The following is a 15,909-nucleotide window of genomic DNA, read 5'->3' as shown; positions in this document are numbered from 1 at the left end:
AAATTGTTCCCTTTGGACTGATTTCAATAAGGATTTTGCATTGTTTTGAACTCTAAATCCTCTGTCAGTTTTAGTATGTCCACTTTGACCAAACACTTGTTATTCATGTATAATTTTAAAATATAGGTTAGTCTTGCTGTTGCCATTATTATTCTTTTCGTTATTTTGAGTGTGAGATCCACATTTTGCTTCTTTAAACTATAATCACTTTGGTCTAGTGACGGCTTTATTAGGGAGAAGAGGGGTGTCCGCCCTGACAGATAGAGGTGCTATTTCCTGCAGATGATTCAATAACTCATTTTGAGAGTAAATGCTGATCACATAGCAAATGAATAAGCAATGTCCTTTCCTGAACTGTACTTGAACATTAAATCTAAGTAAGGTTTGGAAATCATTCAAGAATCGTTGTAGTAATAAATAAAAAAGGATCACCCTTCCAGAAACGATCTGTGATCTAAGTGGAGTAAATCAACTATGCTTTTTTAAAGAAATTGTTTATGAATCTCCAGCAGATATATCAAAGTACTTTTCTTTTTCAGAAATTGTTATGGAGCTAGCAACATAATCAATGACAGTGGCGGCTTTAGCGGGTAGGTTGGGTAGGCAGGGCCTACCCAAATGTTTTAAAAATGCATCAACGCTAAAAGATACAATAAAGAATAAATATTGTTTTCACTGTTTATATTAATAGTTGCCAATTATTTAACAAATAGCATCAACCACTGTTGTAAAAGTAATTTCCTACTGCATTAATGAATCAAATATGTATATACCCTATGTATCCAAAAGCAAGAGAGCGGGCGTACACAAAATTAACATCCTAAAGCCACCCCTGATCAATGCCTATTATTTCAGAGTTATTTTTGAACTTCCTGCGTGTGCCTCTATTTTGCTAATTTGAATTGCTCATTATATTTTTGAAAGGTCTCATTTGCAGCAAAAATGTATCGAGTCTTGAAATATTATGTCAATGTTAACCTCAACGACCATTCATTCGCCTTCGTTTCAAAATACTTGACGAACGGGGTTGCCTAGCTGTTACATTTAAAAGCAGCCTTTTTTGTATATATATATATATATATATATATATATATATATATATATATATATATATATATATATATATATATATATATATATATATAAATGATATTGAAATCTATTTTATGATTGGCAAGTATCGGTAGTAAAATCTGAAATAAATTAAAATTCGATTCACCTTTGTCATTTTGGGTTGAAAAATAAGTGAACAAACTTTGAGGAAAAAAAATGCGAGGACAGTTCGAATAGTTTGAGATATACTATGCTATATATTTATGCAAGGATAGCAACACGGGAACGTACGAGCAAGGAAAATCACGGCTTTATGAATTTAATACATATATGGCTACAAAACATAATGTATCACTGTGGCCGTTTTCTGATGTTCCGCTCTAGTAGTTGTTCACACTGAAATTTGTATGCTTAAAGAAATATACATCAATATTTTCTATTTGCGGGTGTATGTTTCGTTTTCACCAGTGAAAAAAAGTATCTTAAATTTAATACATGAAGTTGTAATTTGCTTGCCTGTATACAGTGATCATATAATCCTTAGTTTACCTTGGTCGGTAGATGATAGAAATAAGGACACAGTTGCTTACTGACAAAATAGTTATCTCCCATTCGAGGGTTCTTGGCTCGATTCCAGGCCCATATGTTAGTGTGTAATTCTTTGTTGTTCTTGAGTCAATGAACACTTACTCACCGTAAGCACGGACTGCGGAATGCGGATCAAACGAAAGGACAACAGTCTCTTGCATGAGTTGACAGTTAAAACAAGAATAAACATGATTGAATATCATTGATGGAGCAAGCAGCAAAGAACAAGGAGTACTTACAGATTTTTCTGTCAAGAGCGCATTTTGACTTTCATCGCCTTCTGCTGATAGCGACATTCTTCACCAGTGCTGCTGTAGGTGTGAAAAGACAGTGCTACAAGAAACGAGCTTGAGAGCCTTAACTGGATTAACCATTTATCCTACTTTATTTTACTTCACAACCACAAATTTCCAGTTGAATATGTGAATGAAAAAAGCACCTCCTTCAGTATGACGTCTTTCCTTAATACTTTGACCTTCTTTTGCTCAAAAACACAAAACGCGCTTTCTTGTGCGTTACGATGTACTAAAGGAGTAACTATTCCCAAAATTTCAGATTTTTTTTTTACCTAGGCCCATTTAAGATATTGAACAGCGAAATATGCCAAATCGGCATAATTCCACAAATTTACCTTTTTTTCCAGGCCTTTGGAAACAGCTACGGGTCTGCAAATTTTTGTGTATTAACTTATGACGCAGGACTAAGTGTACACACAGATTCAGACCTCTACGTCAGTTGTTTCCTCTTCCCAAACACGTCCTCAATGTCCAAAATTGTTGCTACTGTAGACCCTGATTTCACCCCTTTCAATTGGTTTCAGGCAAAAATGTTAAGAGTTCAAAGTTTTAGTTCTGCATGACTTGGAGGCGTAAAGCAATTTTTAATTTAGAAGGACAAATACATGCTGAGATATTCAAAACATTGCAAACACCTAAAATCGAAAAAAAAACAAAAAAAAAAAAAAAACGCAAAACGTTCATGAAAAATATTTTTTTAAAAAAAGTCGAGCGGATGTTTTTCTTTTTCTCGATCACTTTGCATGGATATATATTCCCCCCCTTGCTATATTTATATCACAAACTCCTTGAAACTCTCACGTTATTTCTGTTATAAGTTTCTTTTTAATATTTCAAGTAAATTATCTTAAAAATAATATACTGCACTACACAAATAAATAAATAGTGATTCGTCATTTACCATCTCACGAGAAGTATTATTAACTTTCAAAACTCCATGTGATATCTAAAGTGAATTCTGTTCATTTCTTTTCTTTTATTTCTTTTTTTTTTTCTAAATTGTTTTTTATGATGGTCTATCGTTGTGTTGTAACATTTTAGTTTCCGAGTTTTTTTTTTTTTTATTCATGGGATTATTGTGACTTCCAGTAGGAAGAAAGTACATTTTAAAACTTGACTCTTCACATTTTTTTCTTAAGTTTTTGAAATGGTTTTAACTATTACTTGGGACTAAATACGGAAACGCTACAAAAACTGGTACTAAAAGCCCGATGATATGAATATTCAAACAGTTCTTAAGAAGCTTTAAAGTGAAATTAGATTATTTTATTTAGCCTACTGACACATGCCGAAAGCATAAGAATTGAGTATTTGCGCTCTGTTTACTAGTTCATAGCGTACATAAGCTCTTCAATTTTCATATCTCTTAAATGCATGTGATACATCTTTTGTGTTATTGAGATCAAAAAATGTGAAAAACTTGCTTTGTTAAAAATAAGAACATCGATCCACATAAAAAAGTCTACTAACATATCTGCATTATTATTTTATGTTTATTTGTATCGATTTACATTTTAACGTAATACATTCAAGGAATGTTTTAACTTAGGTATATTTTTTTTGTTTCTCTGTAAATAAAAGCTGAACATGTATTTTTTTATTACAACCAACCTTCATTCACATGCTTGTGTGCTTCTAAATTGGGTAATTAAGATACAGTGAAACTCCAATTACCCTGGATTAAAGAGTTCTGGAAATAATCCGTATATGCAGAAATCAAGTTATTGGGGGAAATCAAAATTTAAGTCATGTTGTGAGTTGCAACATCACTTTTACTTCAAATAATTTGAAACATAAAGACAACTCCAGTTAGATTTAAATTTCATCTTCGGTTTCAATGGCAATCTCAAAGAAATTTTAAAAACGAATGTATGTATACAAACATTTTTTTTAGTTTGTTTTTATTATTATTTTCTGGAACTCATCTGGATATTTGACTATCTGAATAACTGAAGTTCGAATAATTGGAGATATACTCCTCCGGAGTTCTTGAGTTGGCTATATAAATATTTCTACGAAAACTACTGAAATCAGTAAGTACTACAATCATTGTAACGTAAAAGAACATCCAAACAAATTATTATTGTCTTGAAATACACTGCCAACCTTTGATTCGATCATGATAATTCGTTATCTACAGAAGCATACTTTATTATATGTCAGGAACATGTTGACTATTAAACAGATGCATTTTTTATAACACAAAATACACTTCAGTATGTAAATAACAATAATTCGTAGTAGTTAACAATTACCGCTCCGCGGCGTTCGATGCCTGCCTACCTATTTCACTTAATTTGAAAATTGGTAATGATGATACTGAATATCAATATGTTTTTTGTTCTTTAAATATAACAAAGGGTGTATCTGGTTGAAATTACTTTTTTTTCAAATCAAGAAATGTTTATTCCATGACAAGTAAAACATGCCCAAACAACATGAACACAGCACTACAGACAGTTGTTACAATTCACATTCAGGATAGTGTTATATTTAATAAGCTTTATTACGAACCCACGTGAAGTATATCCTTAACAGGACATTATCATATTTAAATTTGGGTATTAATATTTTTGTAATCTCAAGATAGTTCGGCAAATCAAATAAGTGAACACGTAAATTAATATAAACAATCATAACATTTAACTAATCACAATTTTAGCCTATAGCCTAGAAAGAACCTATTGATTAGGTGAAACAAATATTATTTATAAGCAGCATTATAGCCCTTTTGTAAAAAAAAAAAAAAAGAAGTAAACATAAAAAATAAAAAAGGAACAGATGAGACCTATTCTTGCACTATAAATCGATTGTGAAAACTTGATCTTTATAGCAATTACTGTTGTTGCTATACGGTAGTCAGTATTGGAACCGAAAGTAAAAGTAAAATTTAGATCACTTCTGATTTTGGTAGAATGTTCTGGATAGTCATGATGTTTGACTTGAGACGCCGAATCGTTTAGAAGTAAAATAAAAAGCTCTTGCTATATGTTACAGTTTTTCGTTCTATGACGGTAAACATTGAGGCCGATATTGAAATCTAAAGAAATATGAAACACGAACAACTTCCGTTTTTATAGAGTATTGTTGGTTTCATCTTATGTTACGTTGATACACTGAATCGTTTTCTTTAAACCGCTTCTCGCTATGTGTTACTCTTAAATTCTACGACATAAATGTTGGAAGTTCAATGACTAAATTCAACCTCTTCCGTTTTGAATAGAGAGTTAACGGAGGAGACGGAGCCTATTCGTGGAACTCTGATTAGGTTGAAAGAAAACACATCTCGATATATCGCACCGTTTCTTCTCTGATAGACCCTATATATCAACGGATGGACAGACGGACAAAACCTTTCTATAAGACTTCGAGCAGTTATGCACAGCATAGTTTGGAAGTTTAAAAGTATCAACGGCATCAAGCTGGAAACGAATTATTTAAGTTTCAATACTATAAGAATTATTTTTCTCTATTTTCTCGTAAACTACGCATGGGAGTTTACCCTGCAACCATGCAATTTTATCCAGCTTGAAATAGTTTATAAATTGATACTATAGTATTCGCTTTGGATAATACTATAATTGAACATTAACCGCAGTATATTGTCGTCTTACTAGTAGCATTTTATATATATATATATATATATATATATATATATGTGTGTGTGTGTGTGTGTGTGTGTATAACTAATAAGTGCTTGAGTATCAGTTTCATCTTAATAGATAGAGTTGTTATCGAATATCATTTTCTTTAAGGGTTACACAAATAATATTTTATCTAGATTTCCTCAAGGAAAAAGAAATGAGATTTTACACTCACTGACGTCACTTTCTTTAACCCAATGGCGTCGTCTATTGATTGGAATATATCCCATTTCTTGATATTCTTCCTCTATTAAACATCAATAATCTTACATAACTCTTAATAAATTGTTATAAATAGTTAATACTAGGTACACTATTATTAGTAATACATTTTATGCTGAAATAAACTCTGCTAAAGACAGTAAAGATAATCATACGAAACGCATATTTATGAATGAATGGGATATGGTTAACCGTGTTCAAGTCATCGTTACCTTTAATAAATGTTAAGGGATTGATAATTAACAACTTGGCCAAGATAATTGGTTTCTGTTGACTTTCCTTTGATCAATAGTTTAACGTCCGTTTCAGCAGTGAGGCTACATGAGACTTGGATGAAATCCGAACCACATGAGCATGAAATACGAACTACATGAGCTTAGCGTGCAATCCGAAACACATGAGCTCCCACAGGGAATCGAATCCAGGTCTTCCGTGCCAAGGACAAGTATACTAACCGCTTAGCCACGAGGGAGCTGAAAAATAATTGCTGTATCTATTTATTGCAATACTACTACTACTACTACTACTAATAATAATAATAATAATAATAATAATTATTATTATTATTATTATAATAATAATAATAATAATAACAATAATAATAATAATAATAGCAATTCAAAAGTTTTTTTTTACATGTATGGAATGATACATAGATAGCAACCGTTAAACTCAGTGTTATCCGTTAAGATGTTAACACATTGATTCCATTAAGGAACTCGGTCGGTATGATCGATCTAGCTACGTATTTCGGAAAACATAACTTAAAAATTCGATTTCGCTGAAGAGCTATCATGGAGTAACGCAAGTGCATTGCTATTGACATTACAATTTTGTAAAGCGCACTAGTGTAATAATAATAATCAGTGCATTATCGTTAATTAATAATCTTGTTCATTTAGAGGAAGTGACGCTTCCTAAGCTTTCACGGACGCTACACTACTGTAACTTGGGCTTAAGTCTACAGCACTATAGTTACTAACTTTAATTTTGTTGCGTGGACGTTTCGTATACAGTATTTGATTTTAAATAAGTATATATTATAATCGACATTGTGATCTGTTATGTTATACTATATATATATATACACCTCCGACTACAATGTAACACAATTTAGGAAATTGCTTTCAGTAAGAGTGTAGTACCACTAGTAATTGAAATCATAAAGTTATAATGTTTGGTAATTCTTTAGAATATGAAAGAGCGCATAATATTCTAAACCTCGTGACACAGGAACACGTGTAAACACTTCGAAACCATAATGAAAACACATTAGGTATAACTTTCCTACTATATTTCCATGAACTTACCCATAAAATAAGAATAAAACAAAAAAAATGTGGGGGAAAGCAACTGCAATCGTAAAACATTTAAGAGTACAAAGAATTCGTTGTAAGGTAGGTAATAAACTGAAAGAAATCTTGTATACTTTTCCGTTTAGAGCATTCTTCATTGTTTCTTTACATCTCTCCAAAAGAAATTGATCTTCTCTCAGCGTATTACTATGCATGTTGTGGTGTACCACCTTTATAGAGAATGAATTTCTTTATCGTCAGTGTATGTACTACACGAAGGACATGTTCACACTAAGGTGACAGAAATAAAAAAAAAAAAAACATTTTAAGTGTTGCTACCTCATTGGAATTATTGTTCTTCATAAAGTTGTTCCGTCCCGAATCTTGATTTTTTAAACTGATGCTGTTTAACTTATTATTATTATTATTATTATTATTATTATTATTATTATTATTATTATTATTATTATTATTATTATTATTATTATTATTATTATTATTATTAACATTCTCTCTAAGCATCGTTTTACATTTTCATATTTTTTTCCTAAAATTTCTGATTAATTGTCGAAGAATACAGAGTCAGCTTTTGTTATCTATTTTTTTTATTGCACAAGCATGTTGTAATTGCTCATTAACATATTACTTTATCAATAAACGTTTTAGCTGTAGCATGCAAGTTTTGTTTTGATCAACAGTATTTCTTAATCCGAAAATGTGTTACTTTTACAGCTTAATATTGGCTGGAGGCTCAAATAGAGAAATATAGTGTCCTGTTCAGTTTTATAGTAGTCAGAAAAAAATAGGATGGCGGCTAATAATTACTATGTCGACAAAGCACACCCAAATTTAAACCAATCGTTTGGTTGGCATATTTATTTATGTATTTATTTAACAATCACCAGATACAGCTCAGAGGCCATTTTACACTGTATATCTAACAACAACAACAATAACAATGGAAAGGATTTGGGAAGGTATCGGCCAGGGCCTGTTTAGTAGGTACCATCCCGGCATTTGCCTGGTAGGACTGAGGGAAACCCTGGAAAACCTCAGTCAGGATGGTAGGCAGCGGGATTCGAACCCACGACTTCTTGAATGCGAAGCCGACGCTCTACCACTTGAGCTACTTCGATGAAGTAAGTAATATGGCGTGAGTGTGTTGATGCACTGACGACGCGTCTCGGTCTGAAACGTGCGTTAAATGGCTGGCCAGAATCCTTTATTGGTTTGAATCAGGGAAGATTAGTAGTTCAATAAACAAAGTTGAGAGAAGTTTCAGAGGAGACAGATAATTAAAAGAGAAGCTGTTTTCAGTTTTCTTTAGTTACGCGTTACCGAAATACTGATGAAACTAGCTAACAGGTGGAGAAGAAGTATTGAGTTAAACACCCTGGCCTTACAGTTCATGAAAGGCAATAGCCGAATAATGATGCACGAGCATCTGGGTTAAACATGCTAGAGCCCAAGGCCGTGCCGTGGAAAATCAGCGCCCTGGGCGATCGTATACAACGGCGCCTCTATATATATATTCCAAACAATTTTTCGTACCTTTTTTTCCCGAATTTTTCTCCCCTCTTACTTCGGCGCCCGGGGCCGTTGCCTCGCTCGCCCTCCTCCCACGGCACGGCCCTGCTAGGGCCTCAGGATCGTATTCCTTTGAAGTTGATTGCCTCTCTCAAATTTAACTATTTTAAACTATTTCCAAGTTGCGCACTCTGTTGAAGGACTGAATATGTCTCAGTTGCTGGTTTGAAATTGAAACAAAACTTAATTGAGGGGCTTAGTGGAAAAGGGGCGTATCCCACAAAATTTGGAAAATCGAGATATCTACAAATTTGGATACAGGGAACTATCCGGTATATTGAGCAGAAATGTTAGGATTCAACTCCGTATAGTATGGATCCCATAAGCGTAGGACGAAAATTAAGAAAATTTTTTATAAAAAATGTTAGTGGAAAAATGACGTATCCCCTTTCAGCTGCAACTCGTGAGTGGAAAAATGACGTATCCCGCTTCCATCTATAATATTGTGAGTTTGTGGTGATATAACAGTATCTGTCATTGGTTATCAGTCTAGAAATCGGCCAAGCGTGACCGCTGATACACATTGCTGTTGAAAGTAATAATGGCCGCTAGGCAGGACGTTGAAAGTAAATTCCAGTCTGGGAAATTCGCCTGTTAAACCATGAAACGAAGACAAATGGAAGGATAATGAATGTAAGCTTAATAGCAACACAGGGAAGATTTACATTCGCCCTATAGGTAAGGAAGTACTGGATAAAATACGAAGTGATGTTAGGTATTGTAAAACTGAGTGGTGTAGATAGGCTATTTGAAGGATATCGATTCTGAAATAAAAGATAATATTTTCATTTCGTTTTACAACATGCAAGATTTCAACACGCAAAATGCCTATCTATTTGGGCTAATGAGGAGGTCAGAATGTGAACATGTGTACATTAAAGACAGGAAAAATGTGAATGTCTTCGGGTGCGCCAATACTTTTTATTATGTTCTTCGTCTGTCATCTGGAATGAAAGTTAATGTATGCCAAGCAAGCATTCTGCAATACCCATGGTATCACTGAACGTAGATTACGTACCGCCCGTGGTGATTAGATAACACATACGAAAGAAATACCTGCGAAACCGTTGCTTTTTCCCAAAGAGGACCGTCCAAGTAAACATCAACACCGCCGCCATGCTATTTCGGAAGAAAAACTAGATATTGTCAGGAATCACTTTAGGTCGTTTCCAAGATACTGTTCTCACTATAGCAGAGCTGCAAACCCTGAACGCTCATATATACATGTTGTAGTTTCAGTGCATTCTTTACAACAAATGTACGATTTATATGTAGAACAATGTGAACAAAGGAAAGTCGGTCCAGTGAAATTACATACTTATCGACATGTGTTCAATAATGAATTTAACATCACATTTAAAATGTCAAGCACCGACACTTGTAAAACCTGTGATTCGATGCTACACATAGAACCTAGACCACCTGAATATCATATACATATTCATAAAGCCGAAGCAGCCTACCAATCTTTGAAACAATGTGGACATATTGTTTCGGGTTCCATTTCTGTTATGATGATTCTACTGTTATGTGTGTCTAGTCAGAATATGTTGCTTCTCGTGATAGTGATGAAATTGCAAGCTGTATTCTTCGAGTGATGATGCACCTACCAGAGATATTCGCAACAGACGTACTAGTGTACAGTGATTCGTGTGTTGGACAAAATAAATATTAGCAAATTATAGGACTCTGACTGAATTTGTTAAATGTCACAGACCTCCAGACAATAGAACATAGTTTTGGTTCTTGGTCATATATTCCTCCCCTGCGATGCTGATTTCGGTATCATTGAGAGAGCGAAGAGGAAAACAATCTGTGCACATCCCCGCACAAGTCACTCTGATAAAGACAGAACTTAAAAAGAAGTCATTTCAAGTCATCGAAATGACAACAGGAGTCATGAAGGTTGTATCAGCGTTGGGGTATGTTCTGATATTTCGCAAGAAAACAGAAGATGGGAAAGTCTTCAATATGTGAGCAGCGACTGGCATGAAATTTATGAAAGGCAGCCAACTAGTCCAGGTGAAATATACATACTCCACACGTGAGCCTTTGAGTACTGTACGTTTGCAGCGAGGAAGAAGACAACCGCGTTCTCTGCAAGATATGGTTTTCCTGAAGGAAGACCTATTCAGAAGCCTAAGTATGATAATCTAATGAGCATGTTAAACTACATTCCACTAATCCACCACGAATGCTACAGATCTCTAAAATGCAATAATGGCGACAGGAACTATGTACGGGTAGAGGATATTGACAGTAGCGATCTCGAGTGTCAGTGTGAAGTGTCTCTTCAGGGACGTGAGTACTGTGCCCTGGGTAATTGCCCTGGGTTTATTGTGCAGTATAATGTGTATGATACTCGTCTGCCGTGTTGTGTTTATAGTGTGTACGGTTCTAGCATATTAGGGTGCTGCCGTACAAAGGAAATATTTTTGTTCTCTAAAACATGTTATTTGCGTGGCTACACGAACATTTGTGGATTTCTTTCTCACTGAGTAGAGTACGTAAACGTTATTTGCAGAGACGAACATGGTCTACTCTGTTGTGTTATTCTGTACGTTACATACATATTCACGTATTGGAACTTTCATTTTGATCTGTTAATATAGAAAGCTCGTATTGGTTTGGCAACCATGATCATGTGCATATCTTATGTTTATTTCTTCTTAAAGATGCATGATGATTTTTTCTGAAACATATCAGACCTTCCTCTAATATATGTGGTTGTAATTATGTACCTTTCTTTCATAGTAAAACTTTTGTCAGTTTCAACGCAAAACCTTCTGTTTCTCGAAAACATTAAAATGTGGGATACGCCCCTTTTCCACTAAGCCCCTCAATTGTATGGTATTGTTCCTCTCTCTCGTTACCACAGGTTTTTTTTTTTCCCTAGGTAGATCATCACAAGCGTCTAATAAATTGTGTAACGAAAGAAGACAAAGTGTTATTCTGTAATGACAATCTTACCTTGGACTGCAAATGTATCAGACATAATAATAATAATGATGATGATAATAATAATAATAATAATAATAATAATAATAATAATAATAATAATAATAATAATAATAATAATAATAATAATAATAATAATAATATAGATAATAATAATAATAATAATAATAATAATAATAATAATAATAATAATAATAAGAAGAAGAAGAAGAAGAAGAAGAAGAAGATGATGATGATGATGAAGAATGAGGAGGAGAAGAGATTAGTTTCGTTTCATAGTGCAAATTAGGGCAGATTTCCAAACTATAGGAACTCAATACTCAAACTTGAAGTAGTACATTTATAATTACTTTTTGAAATTTATTATAATTATAGGTTTTTAGCGATATTACCGGTTCTTTGGACATTGAATTCACATCATAAAGCTATTACTTGCTATGCTTTAATATATATATATATATATATATATATATATATATATATATATATATATATATATATGTATGTATGTATGTATGTATGTCTGATATATATTCTTTTATGACGATGATCGTTCAAAACGATAATCGTTAATTTTAACCTCTACTATTTGAATAGATAGTTAAGTAAGGAGACAAAAACTACTTTTGGGGAGCTGAATCGATTGTAAACAACCAATAAAACAAATGCATCTCGATATTACTTTTTTTTTTGCTCTACAGTAGTAGCAGTAAATTACAACCACTTCCGTTGTTGGTAGAGCGGTGCAGGCTGTACTCATGTTGACACCCTGAACTTATTGCAGAAAACCGCTTGTCGCTATATATTACAATTTTTGTTCAATGCGATAAATTTTGAGACTTGGAAATTGTGAACTTGAACCACTTCCAGTTTAAATAGAGAATTAATGAAGAAGGTGAAACATATTCTCAGGAAGTTGATCAATTGAAAGGAAACGCATATCGAAATCTCTTACCGTTTTCGCACTATGGAAATCAGTATTGAAACCGAAAGTAATAGTGAATTGCAACCACTGCCAGTTTTGACGAAGTGTTATTGTGGGTTATGATTGCGCTTTCTCTTGACACTCTGGATCAATTACATAAATCCATTTACGGCTATCTAAAACAATTTTGTGGTTTGACGATAAATGCCTAAAACCGGCGTAGGCTTATTTTCACTTCAAGGTTGAACAAAATATTATTTGAGGATATGAACCTTTTCTTAGGACGCTGAATTAATTGCAAAAATCAACATCTCGATATCTCATACCGTTTTTGCTCTATGAAAATCAGTGTTGAAACCGGAAGTGATATTAAATTTGAACCACTTCCCGTTTTGATTGTGTTCGGGATAGTAATGGTACTTTGCCATGTGATGCTGAATAATTTACAAGAAAAAAAATCACCTTATGCATAACCGTTTTCGTTCTTTGACGATAAACATTGAAATTGGAAAACATTTGAAGCATTTTTGGTTTGCAAAGAGAGTTACTGGGGAGGATAGAAACTATTCTTGAGACGTTGAATCGATTCCAAGAACTGCATCTCGATATATATCTTACCGTTTTCTTGCTCTGTGAATATCAGTATTGAAACCGGAAGTTATATTAAATTTAAACAACCTTCAGTTTTGTTAGAGTGTTTGGGATAGTCATGGCACATTGCCTTGAGACGTTGAATCGTTTGCAGAGAACCGCTTTTCATTATATGTTACTGATTTTATTTTTTGGTGATAAAAATTGAAACTGAAAATGAATAATTTGTACTACTCTGGTTTCGAGTAGAGAGTTAACAAAGGAGGTGGAATATATACCTTGGACGCTGAATAGATTTAAAGCAAAGCACATTTCGATATTTCTTAACGTTTTTGCTGTGCTACCTGTCGACAGACGAAAGGACGGACAAAAGCATTTTATAAAACTCCCAACACTTATGCGTAGCATAGTTTTGAAGTCTAAACTTTCCATACTGTCTATCCATTTAATTATAATATAATGCATATATTATATTTAGATTTGTTATGTAATAATGTGATATATTTAAGATATATTATGCGTTATATAATCATGCAGATTGGGGAATATATGAACATGTGTTACATTCATTTTAAAAAAGAAACGTTTAATGCAACCTATATTTTTTTTACGAATTGGCACGAAAAAAAAATCTCCCTTAACTGAGTTTCGTTCGTTAATCCAAGTTTTTAGCTATTCAATTGTTTCATAATCTATCAACACCAAGTGCGTCAGCCCTAGGGTACTTACTTCTGGTGAGTGGAGTCTCTGACTTGATCCCTGGCCAGGTAAGTTTGTGGTGGACAACAATATGTCTGCAGGTTTTCTGGGGATACTCCCGTTTCTTTTCATATGTTCATTCCGCAATCTATTCTATAATTATACCATATTGACTTGATCGCTATTCTTCCGTTGCAAGCGCTGCTATTGGCTGAAGGAATTCCACTCGCTTTCTCTCGCTTAACAACAGCTGAATCCTTATTGGCTCAACGCGTGGGTGTGTGAGGGTGTGAGCTTTAGTTCGCATTTTTGCCACGGCTCAATACATTTTGGCAGCACAATACCATCATTCACTCTCTTTAATTATTCGTATTCCTTAAATTAAATGACAATCGTATGAAGTTAAACTTAAATATATCATTTAAAAAATAAACATCAATAAATATTAAATATATCCCTGAATCATAAATGAAAGCTAGACCTACGTGTATTACAAAACTTTTTTAAAAAATGGTTTAACATCCCGATATTATTTTCCGAGACTATGGAAGACAGTCATAATGATAGCCTAATGGGTGAAATGGTGAAATAAAGTAAATGGGATAAAAGTGAGATCCCAAGAAAACCGCCACACACAGTGCTTCTGCATCACAAAGCCTACTCGATGCGAGTAGGGATCATATCACATCAGGATCCTCACATTCCGGAAGTCAGCGCTCCAGCTTTGGACTACCACAGTTTCAGCAATTATGTTTGCTGAAGAAATAATCGTATTGATTTGGCCTGATTCTTATCTCAACATCAACGCCATATGAGTTGTCATCGTCATCGTTAGTGTTGTAAAGGCCTGGAAGAAAACCGGAAATTTTGGGTAAAAAAAAAAAGTTTTTACCGTTTTTTCCGGAGTTTGGAAAAATGAAAAAAAAAAAATGAAATGTTCGAATAATTTACTGCATTATGCTTTTACAATGGAAATTATTTTATATTTACTAGTTTAGGGAAATTTTGTGACAACAAATATATTTGCACCACCCCTTTAAGGTTAGCACCGTGATAGAATGGAGTTATGGCTTCAAAATATACTAAAATATACTCATAGCTAGATTAATTAACATAGACGCATGCAAATTATTTTAAATATCCTTATAAAGTTACCGTTTTATTGCAGGGAAGTGCTAAAATAACTGGGCCAGAGTCATTTTAGTTAATATAAGTATGTTTAAACCAAATACATATTTTACGGAGATACGTATCTTCTTTGTATTGTGTAAAATTTTCAGAAATATTGAACCCACTAGAAAAAAAAAATGTTTGGAAATACTGGCAAAATCCGGTAGTATAATTAAAAACTATTTTTTTTTTTCGCCTGATGCTAATCTTATTTGCTTTGACGTGTCTGCAGCGTATATACAAAGTATTTCTCTAGCAGGAAAAATACTTAAAGCAACAGCTTTGAATTTTACTTTTTAGTTTTCTGATTTTAGATTTTCTTTTTTAAATCCCTCTTTATACACTGCCGGAAAATAAAATTGCAACACTCTGTAAAACATGAGGGAGATTGGCGTGCTTCCAGTATTGGGTTCTTTGGTGATAGTGAAGTAGATGATTAATTGTGTAACAGTTTCGGCCAGCAGATGGCAGGGCCACTGAGTGACATTTGCGTCACCTGTGCCGAATCTGTGTTATGAATTAGCAGGAGCTGAAAATCAGCAGGTGCATGAAACTGACTCACACAGTAAACACAAGCAAGACAGCATGCCACGACGACGTAATCGTGCTCCATACAGTCAAACGAGTGAGTTCGAACGGGGTCATATTGTGGGCCTTAGGAAGGTTGGTTGGTCCTTTCGTCGAATCCGAAACCACATTGGCCGTGATGCATCTGTGGTGCAGGGGTGTTGACAGCAATGGATAACAACTTATTCTCACACCCGTAGGGAAATCTTCTATGCGTCCTAGTAGCACGGACGTGTGCCAAGATCGACGTATTGTGGGGGCGGCTTTGGCAGACTGCACAACTACCACGTCCAACATTTGAACAAATGTGGTCC

This window comes from Thermobia domestica, chromosome 6 (genome assembly GCF_964235325.1).
Source record: "Thermobia domestica chromosome 6, izTheDome1.hap1.1, whole genome shotgun sequence".
NCBI classification, from domain to species: Eukaryota; Metazoa; Arthropoda; class Insecta; order Zygentoma; family Lepismatidae; genus Thermobia; species Thermobia domestica.
This window is presented reverse-complemented; position numbering follows the sequence as displayed.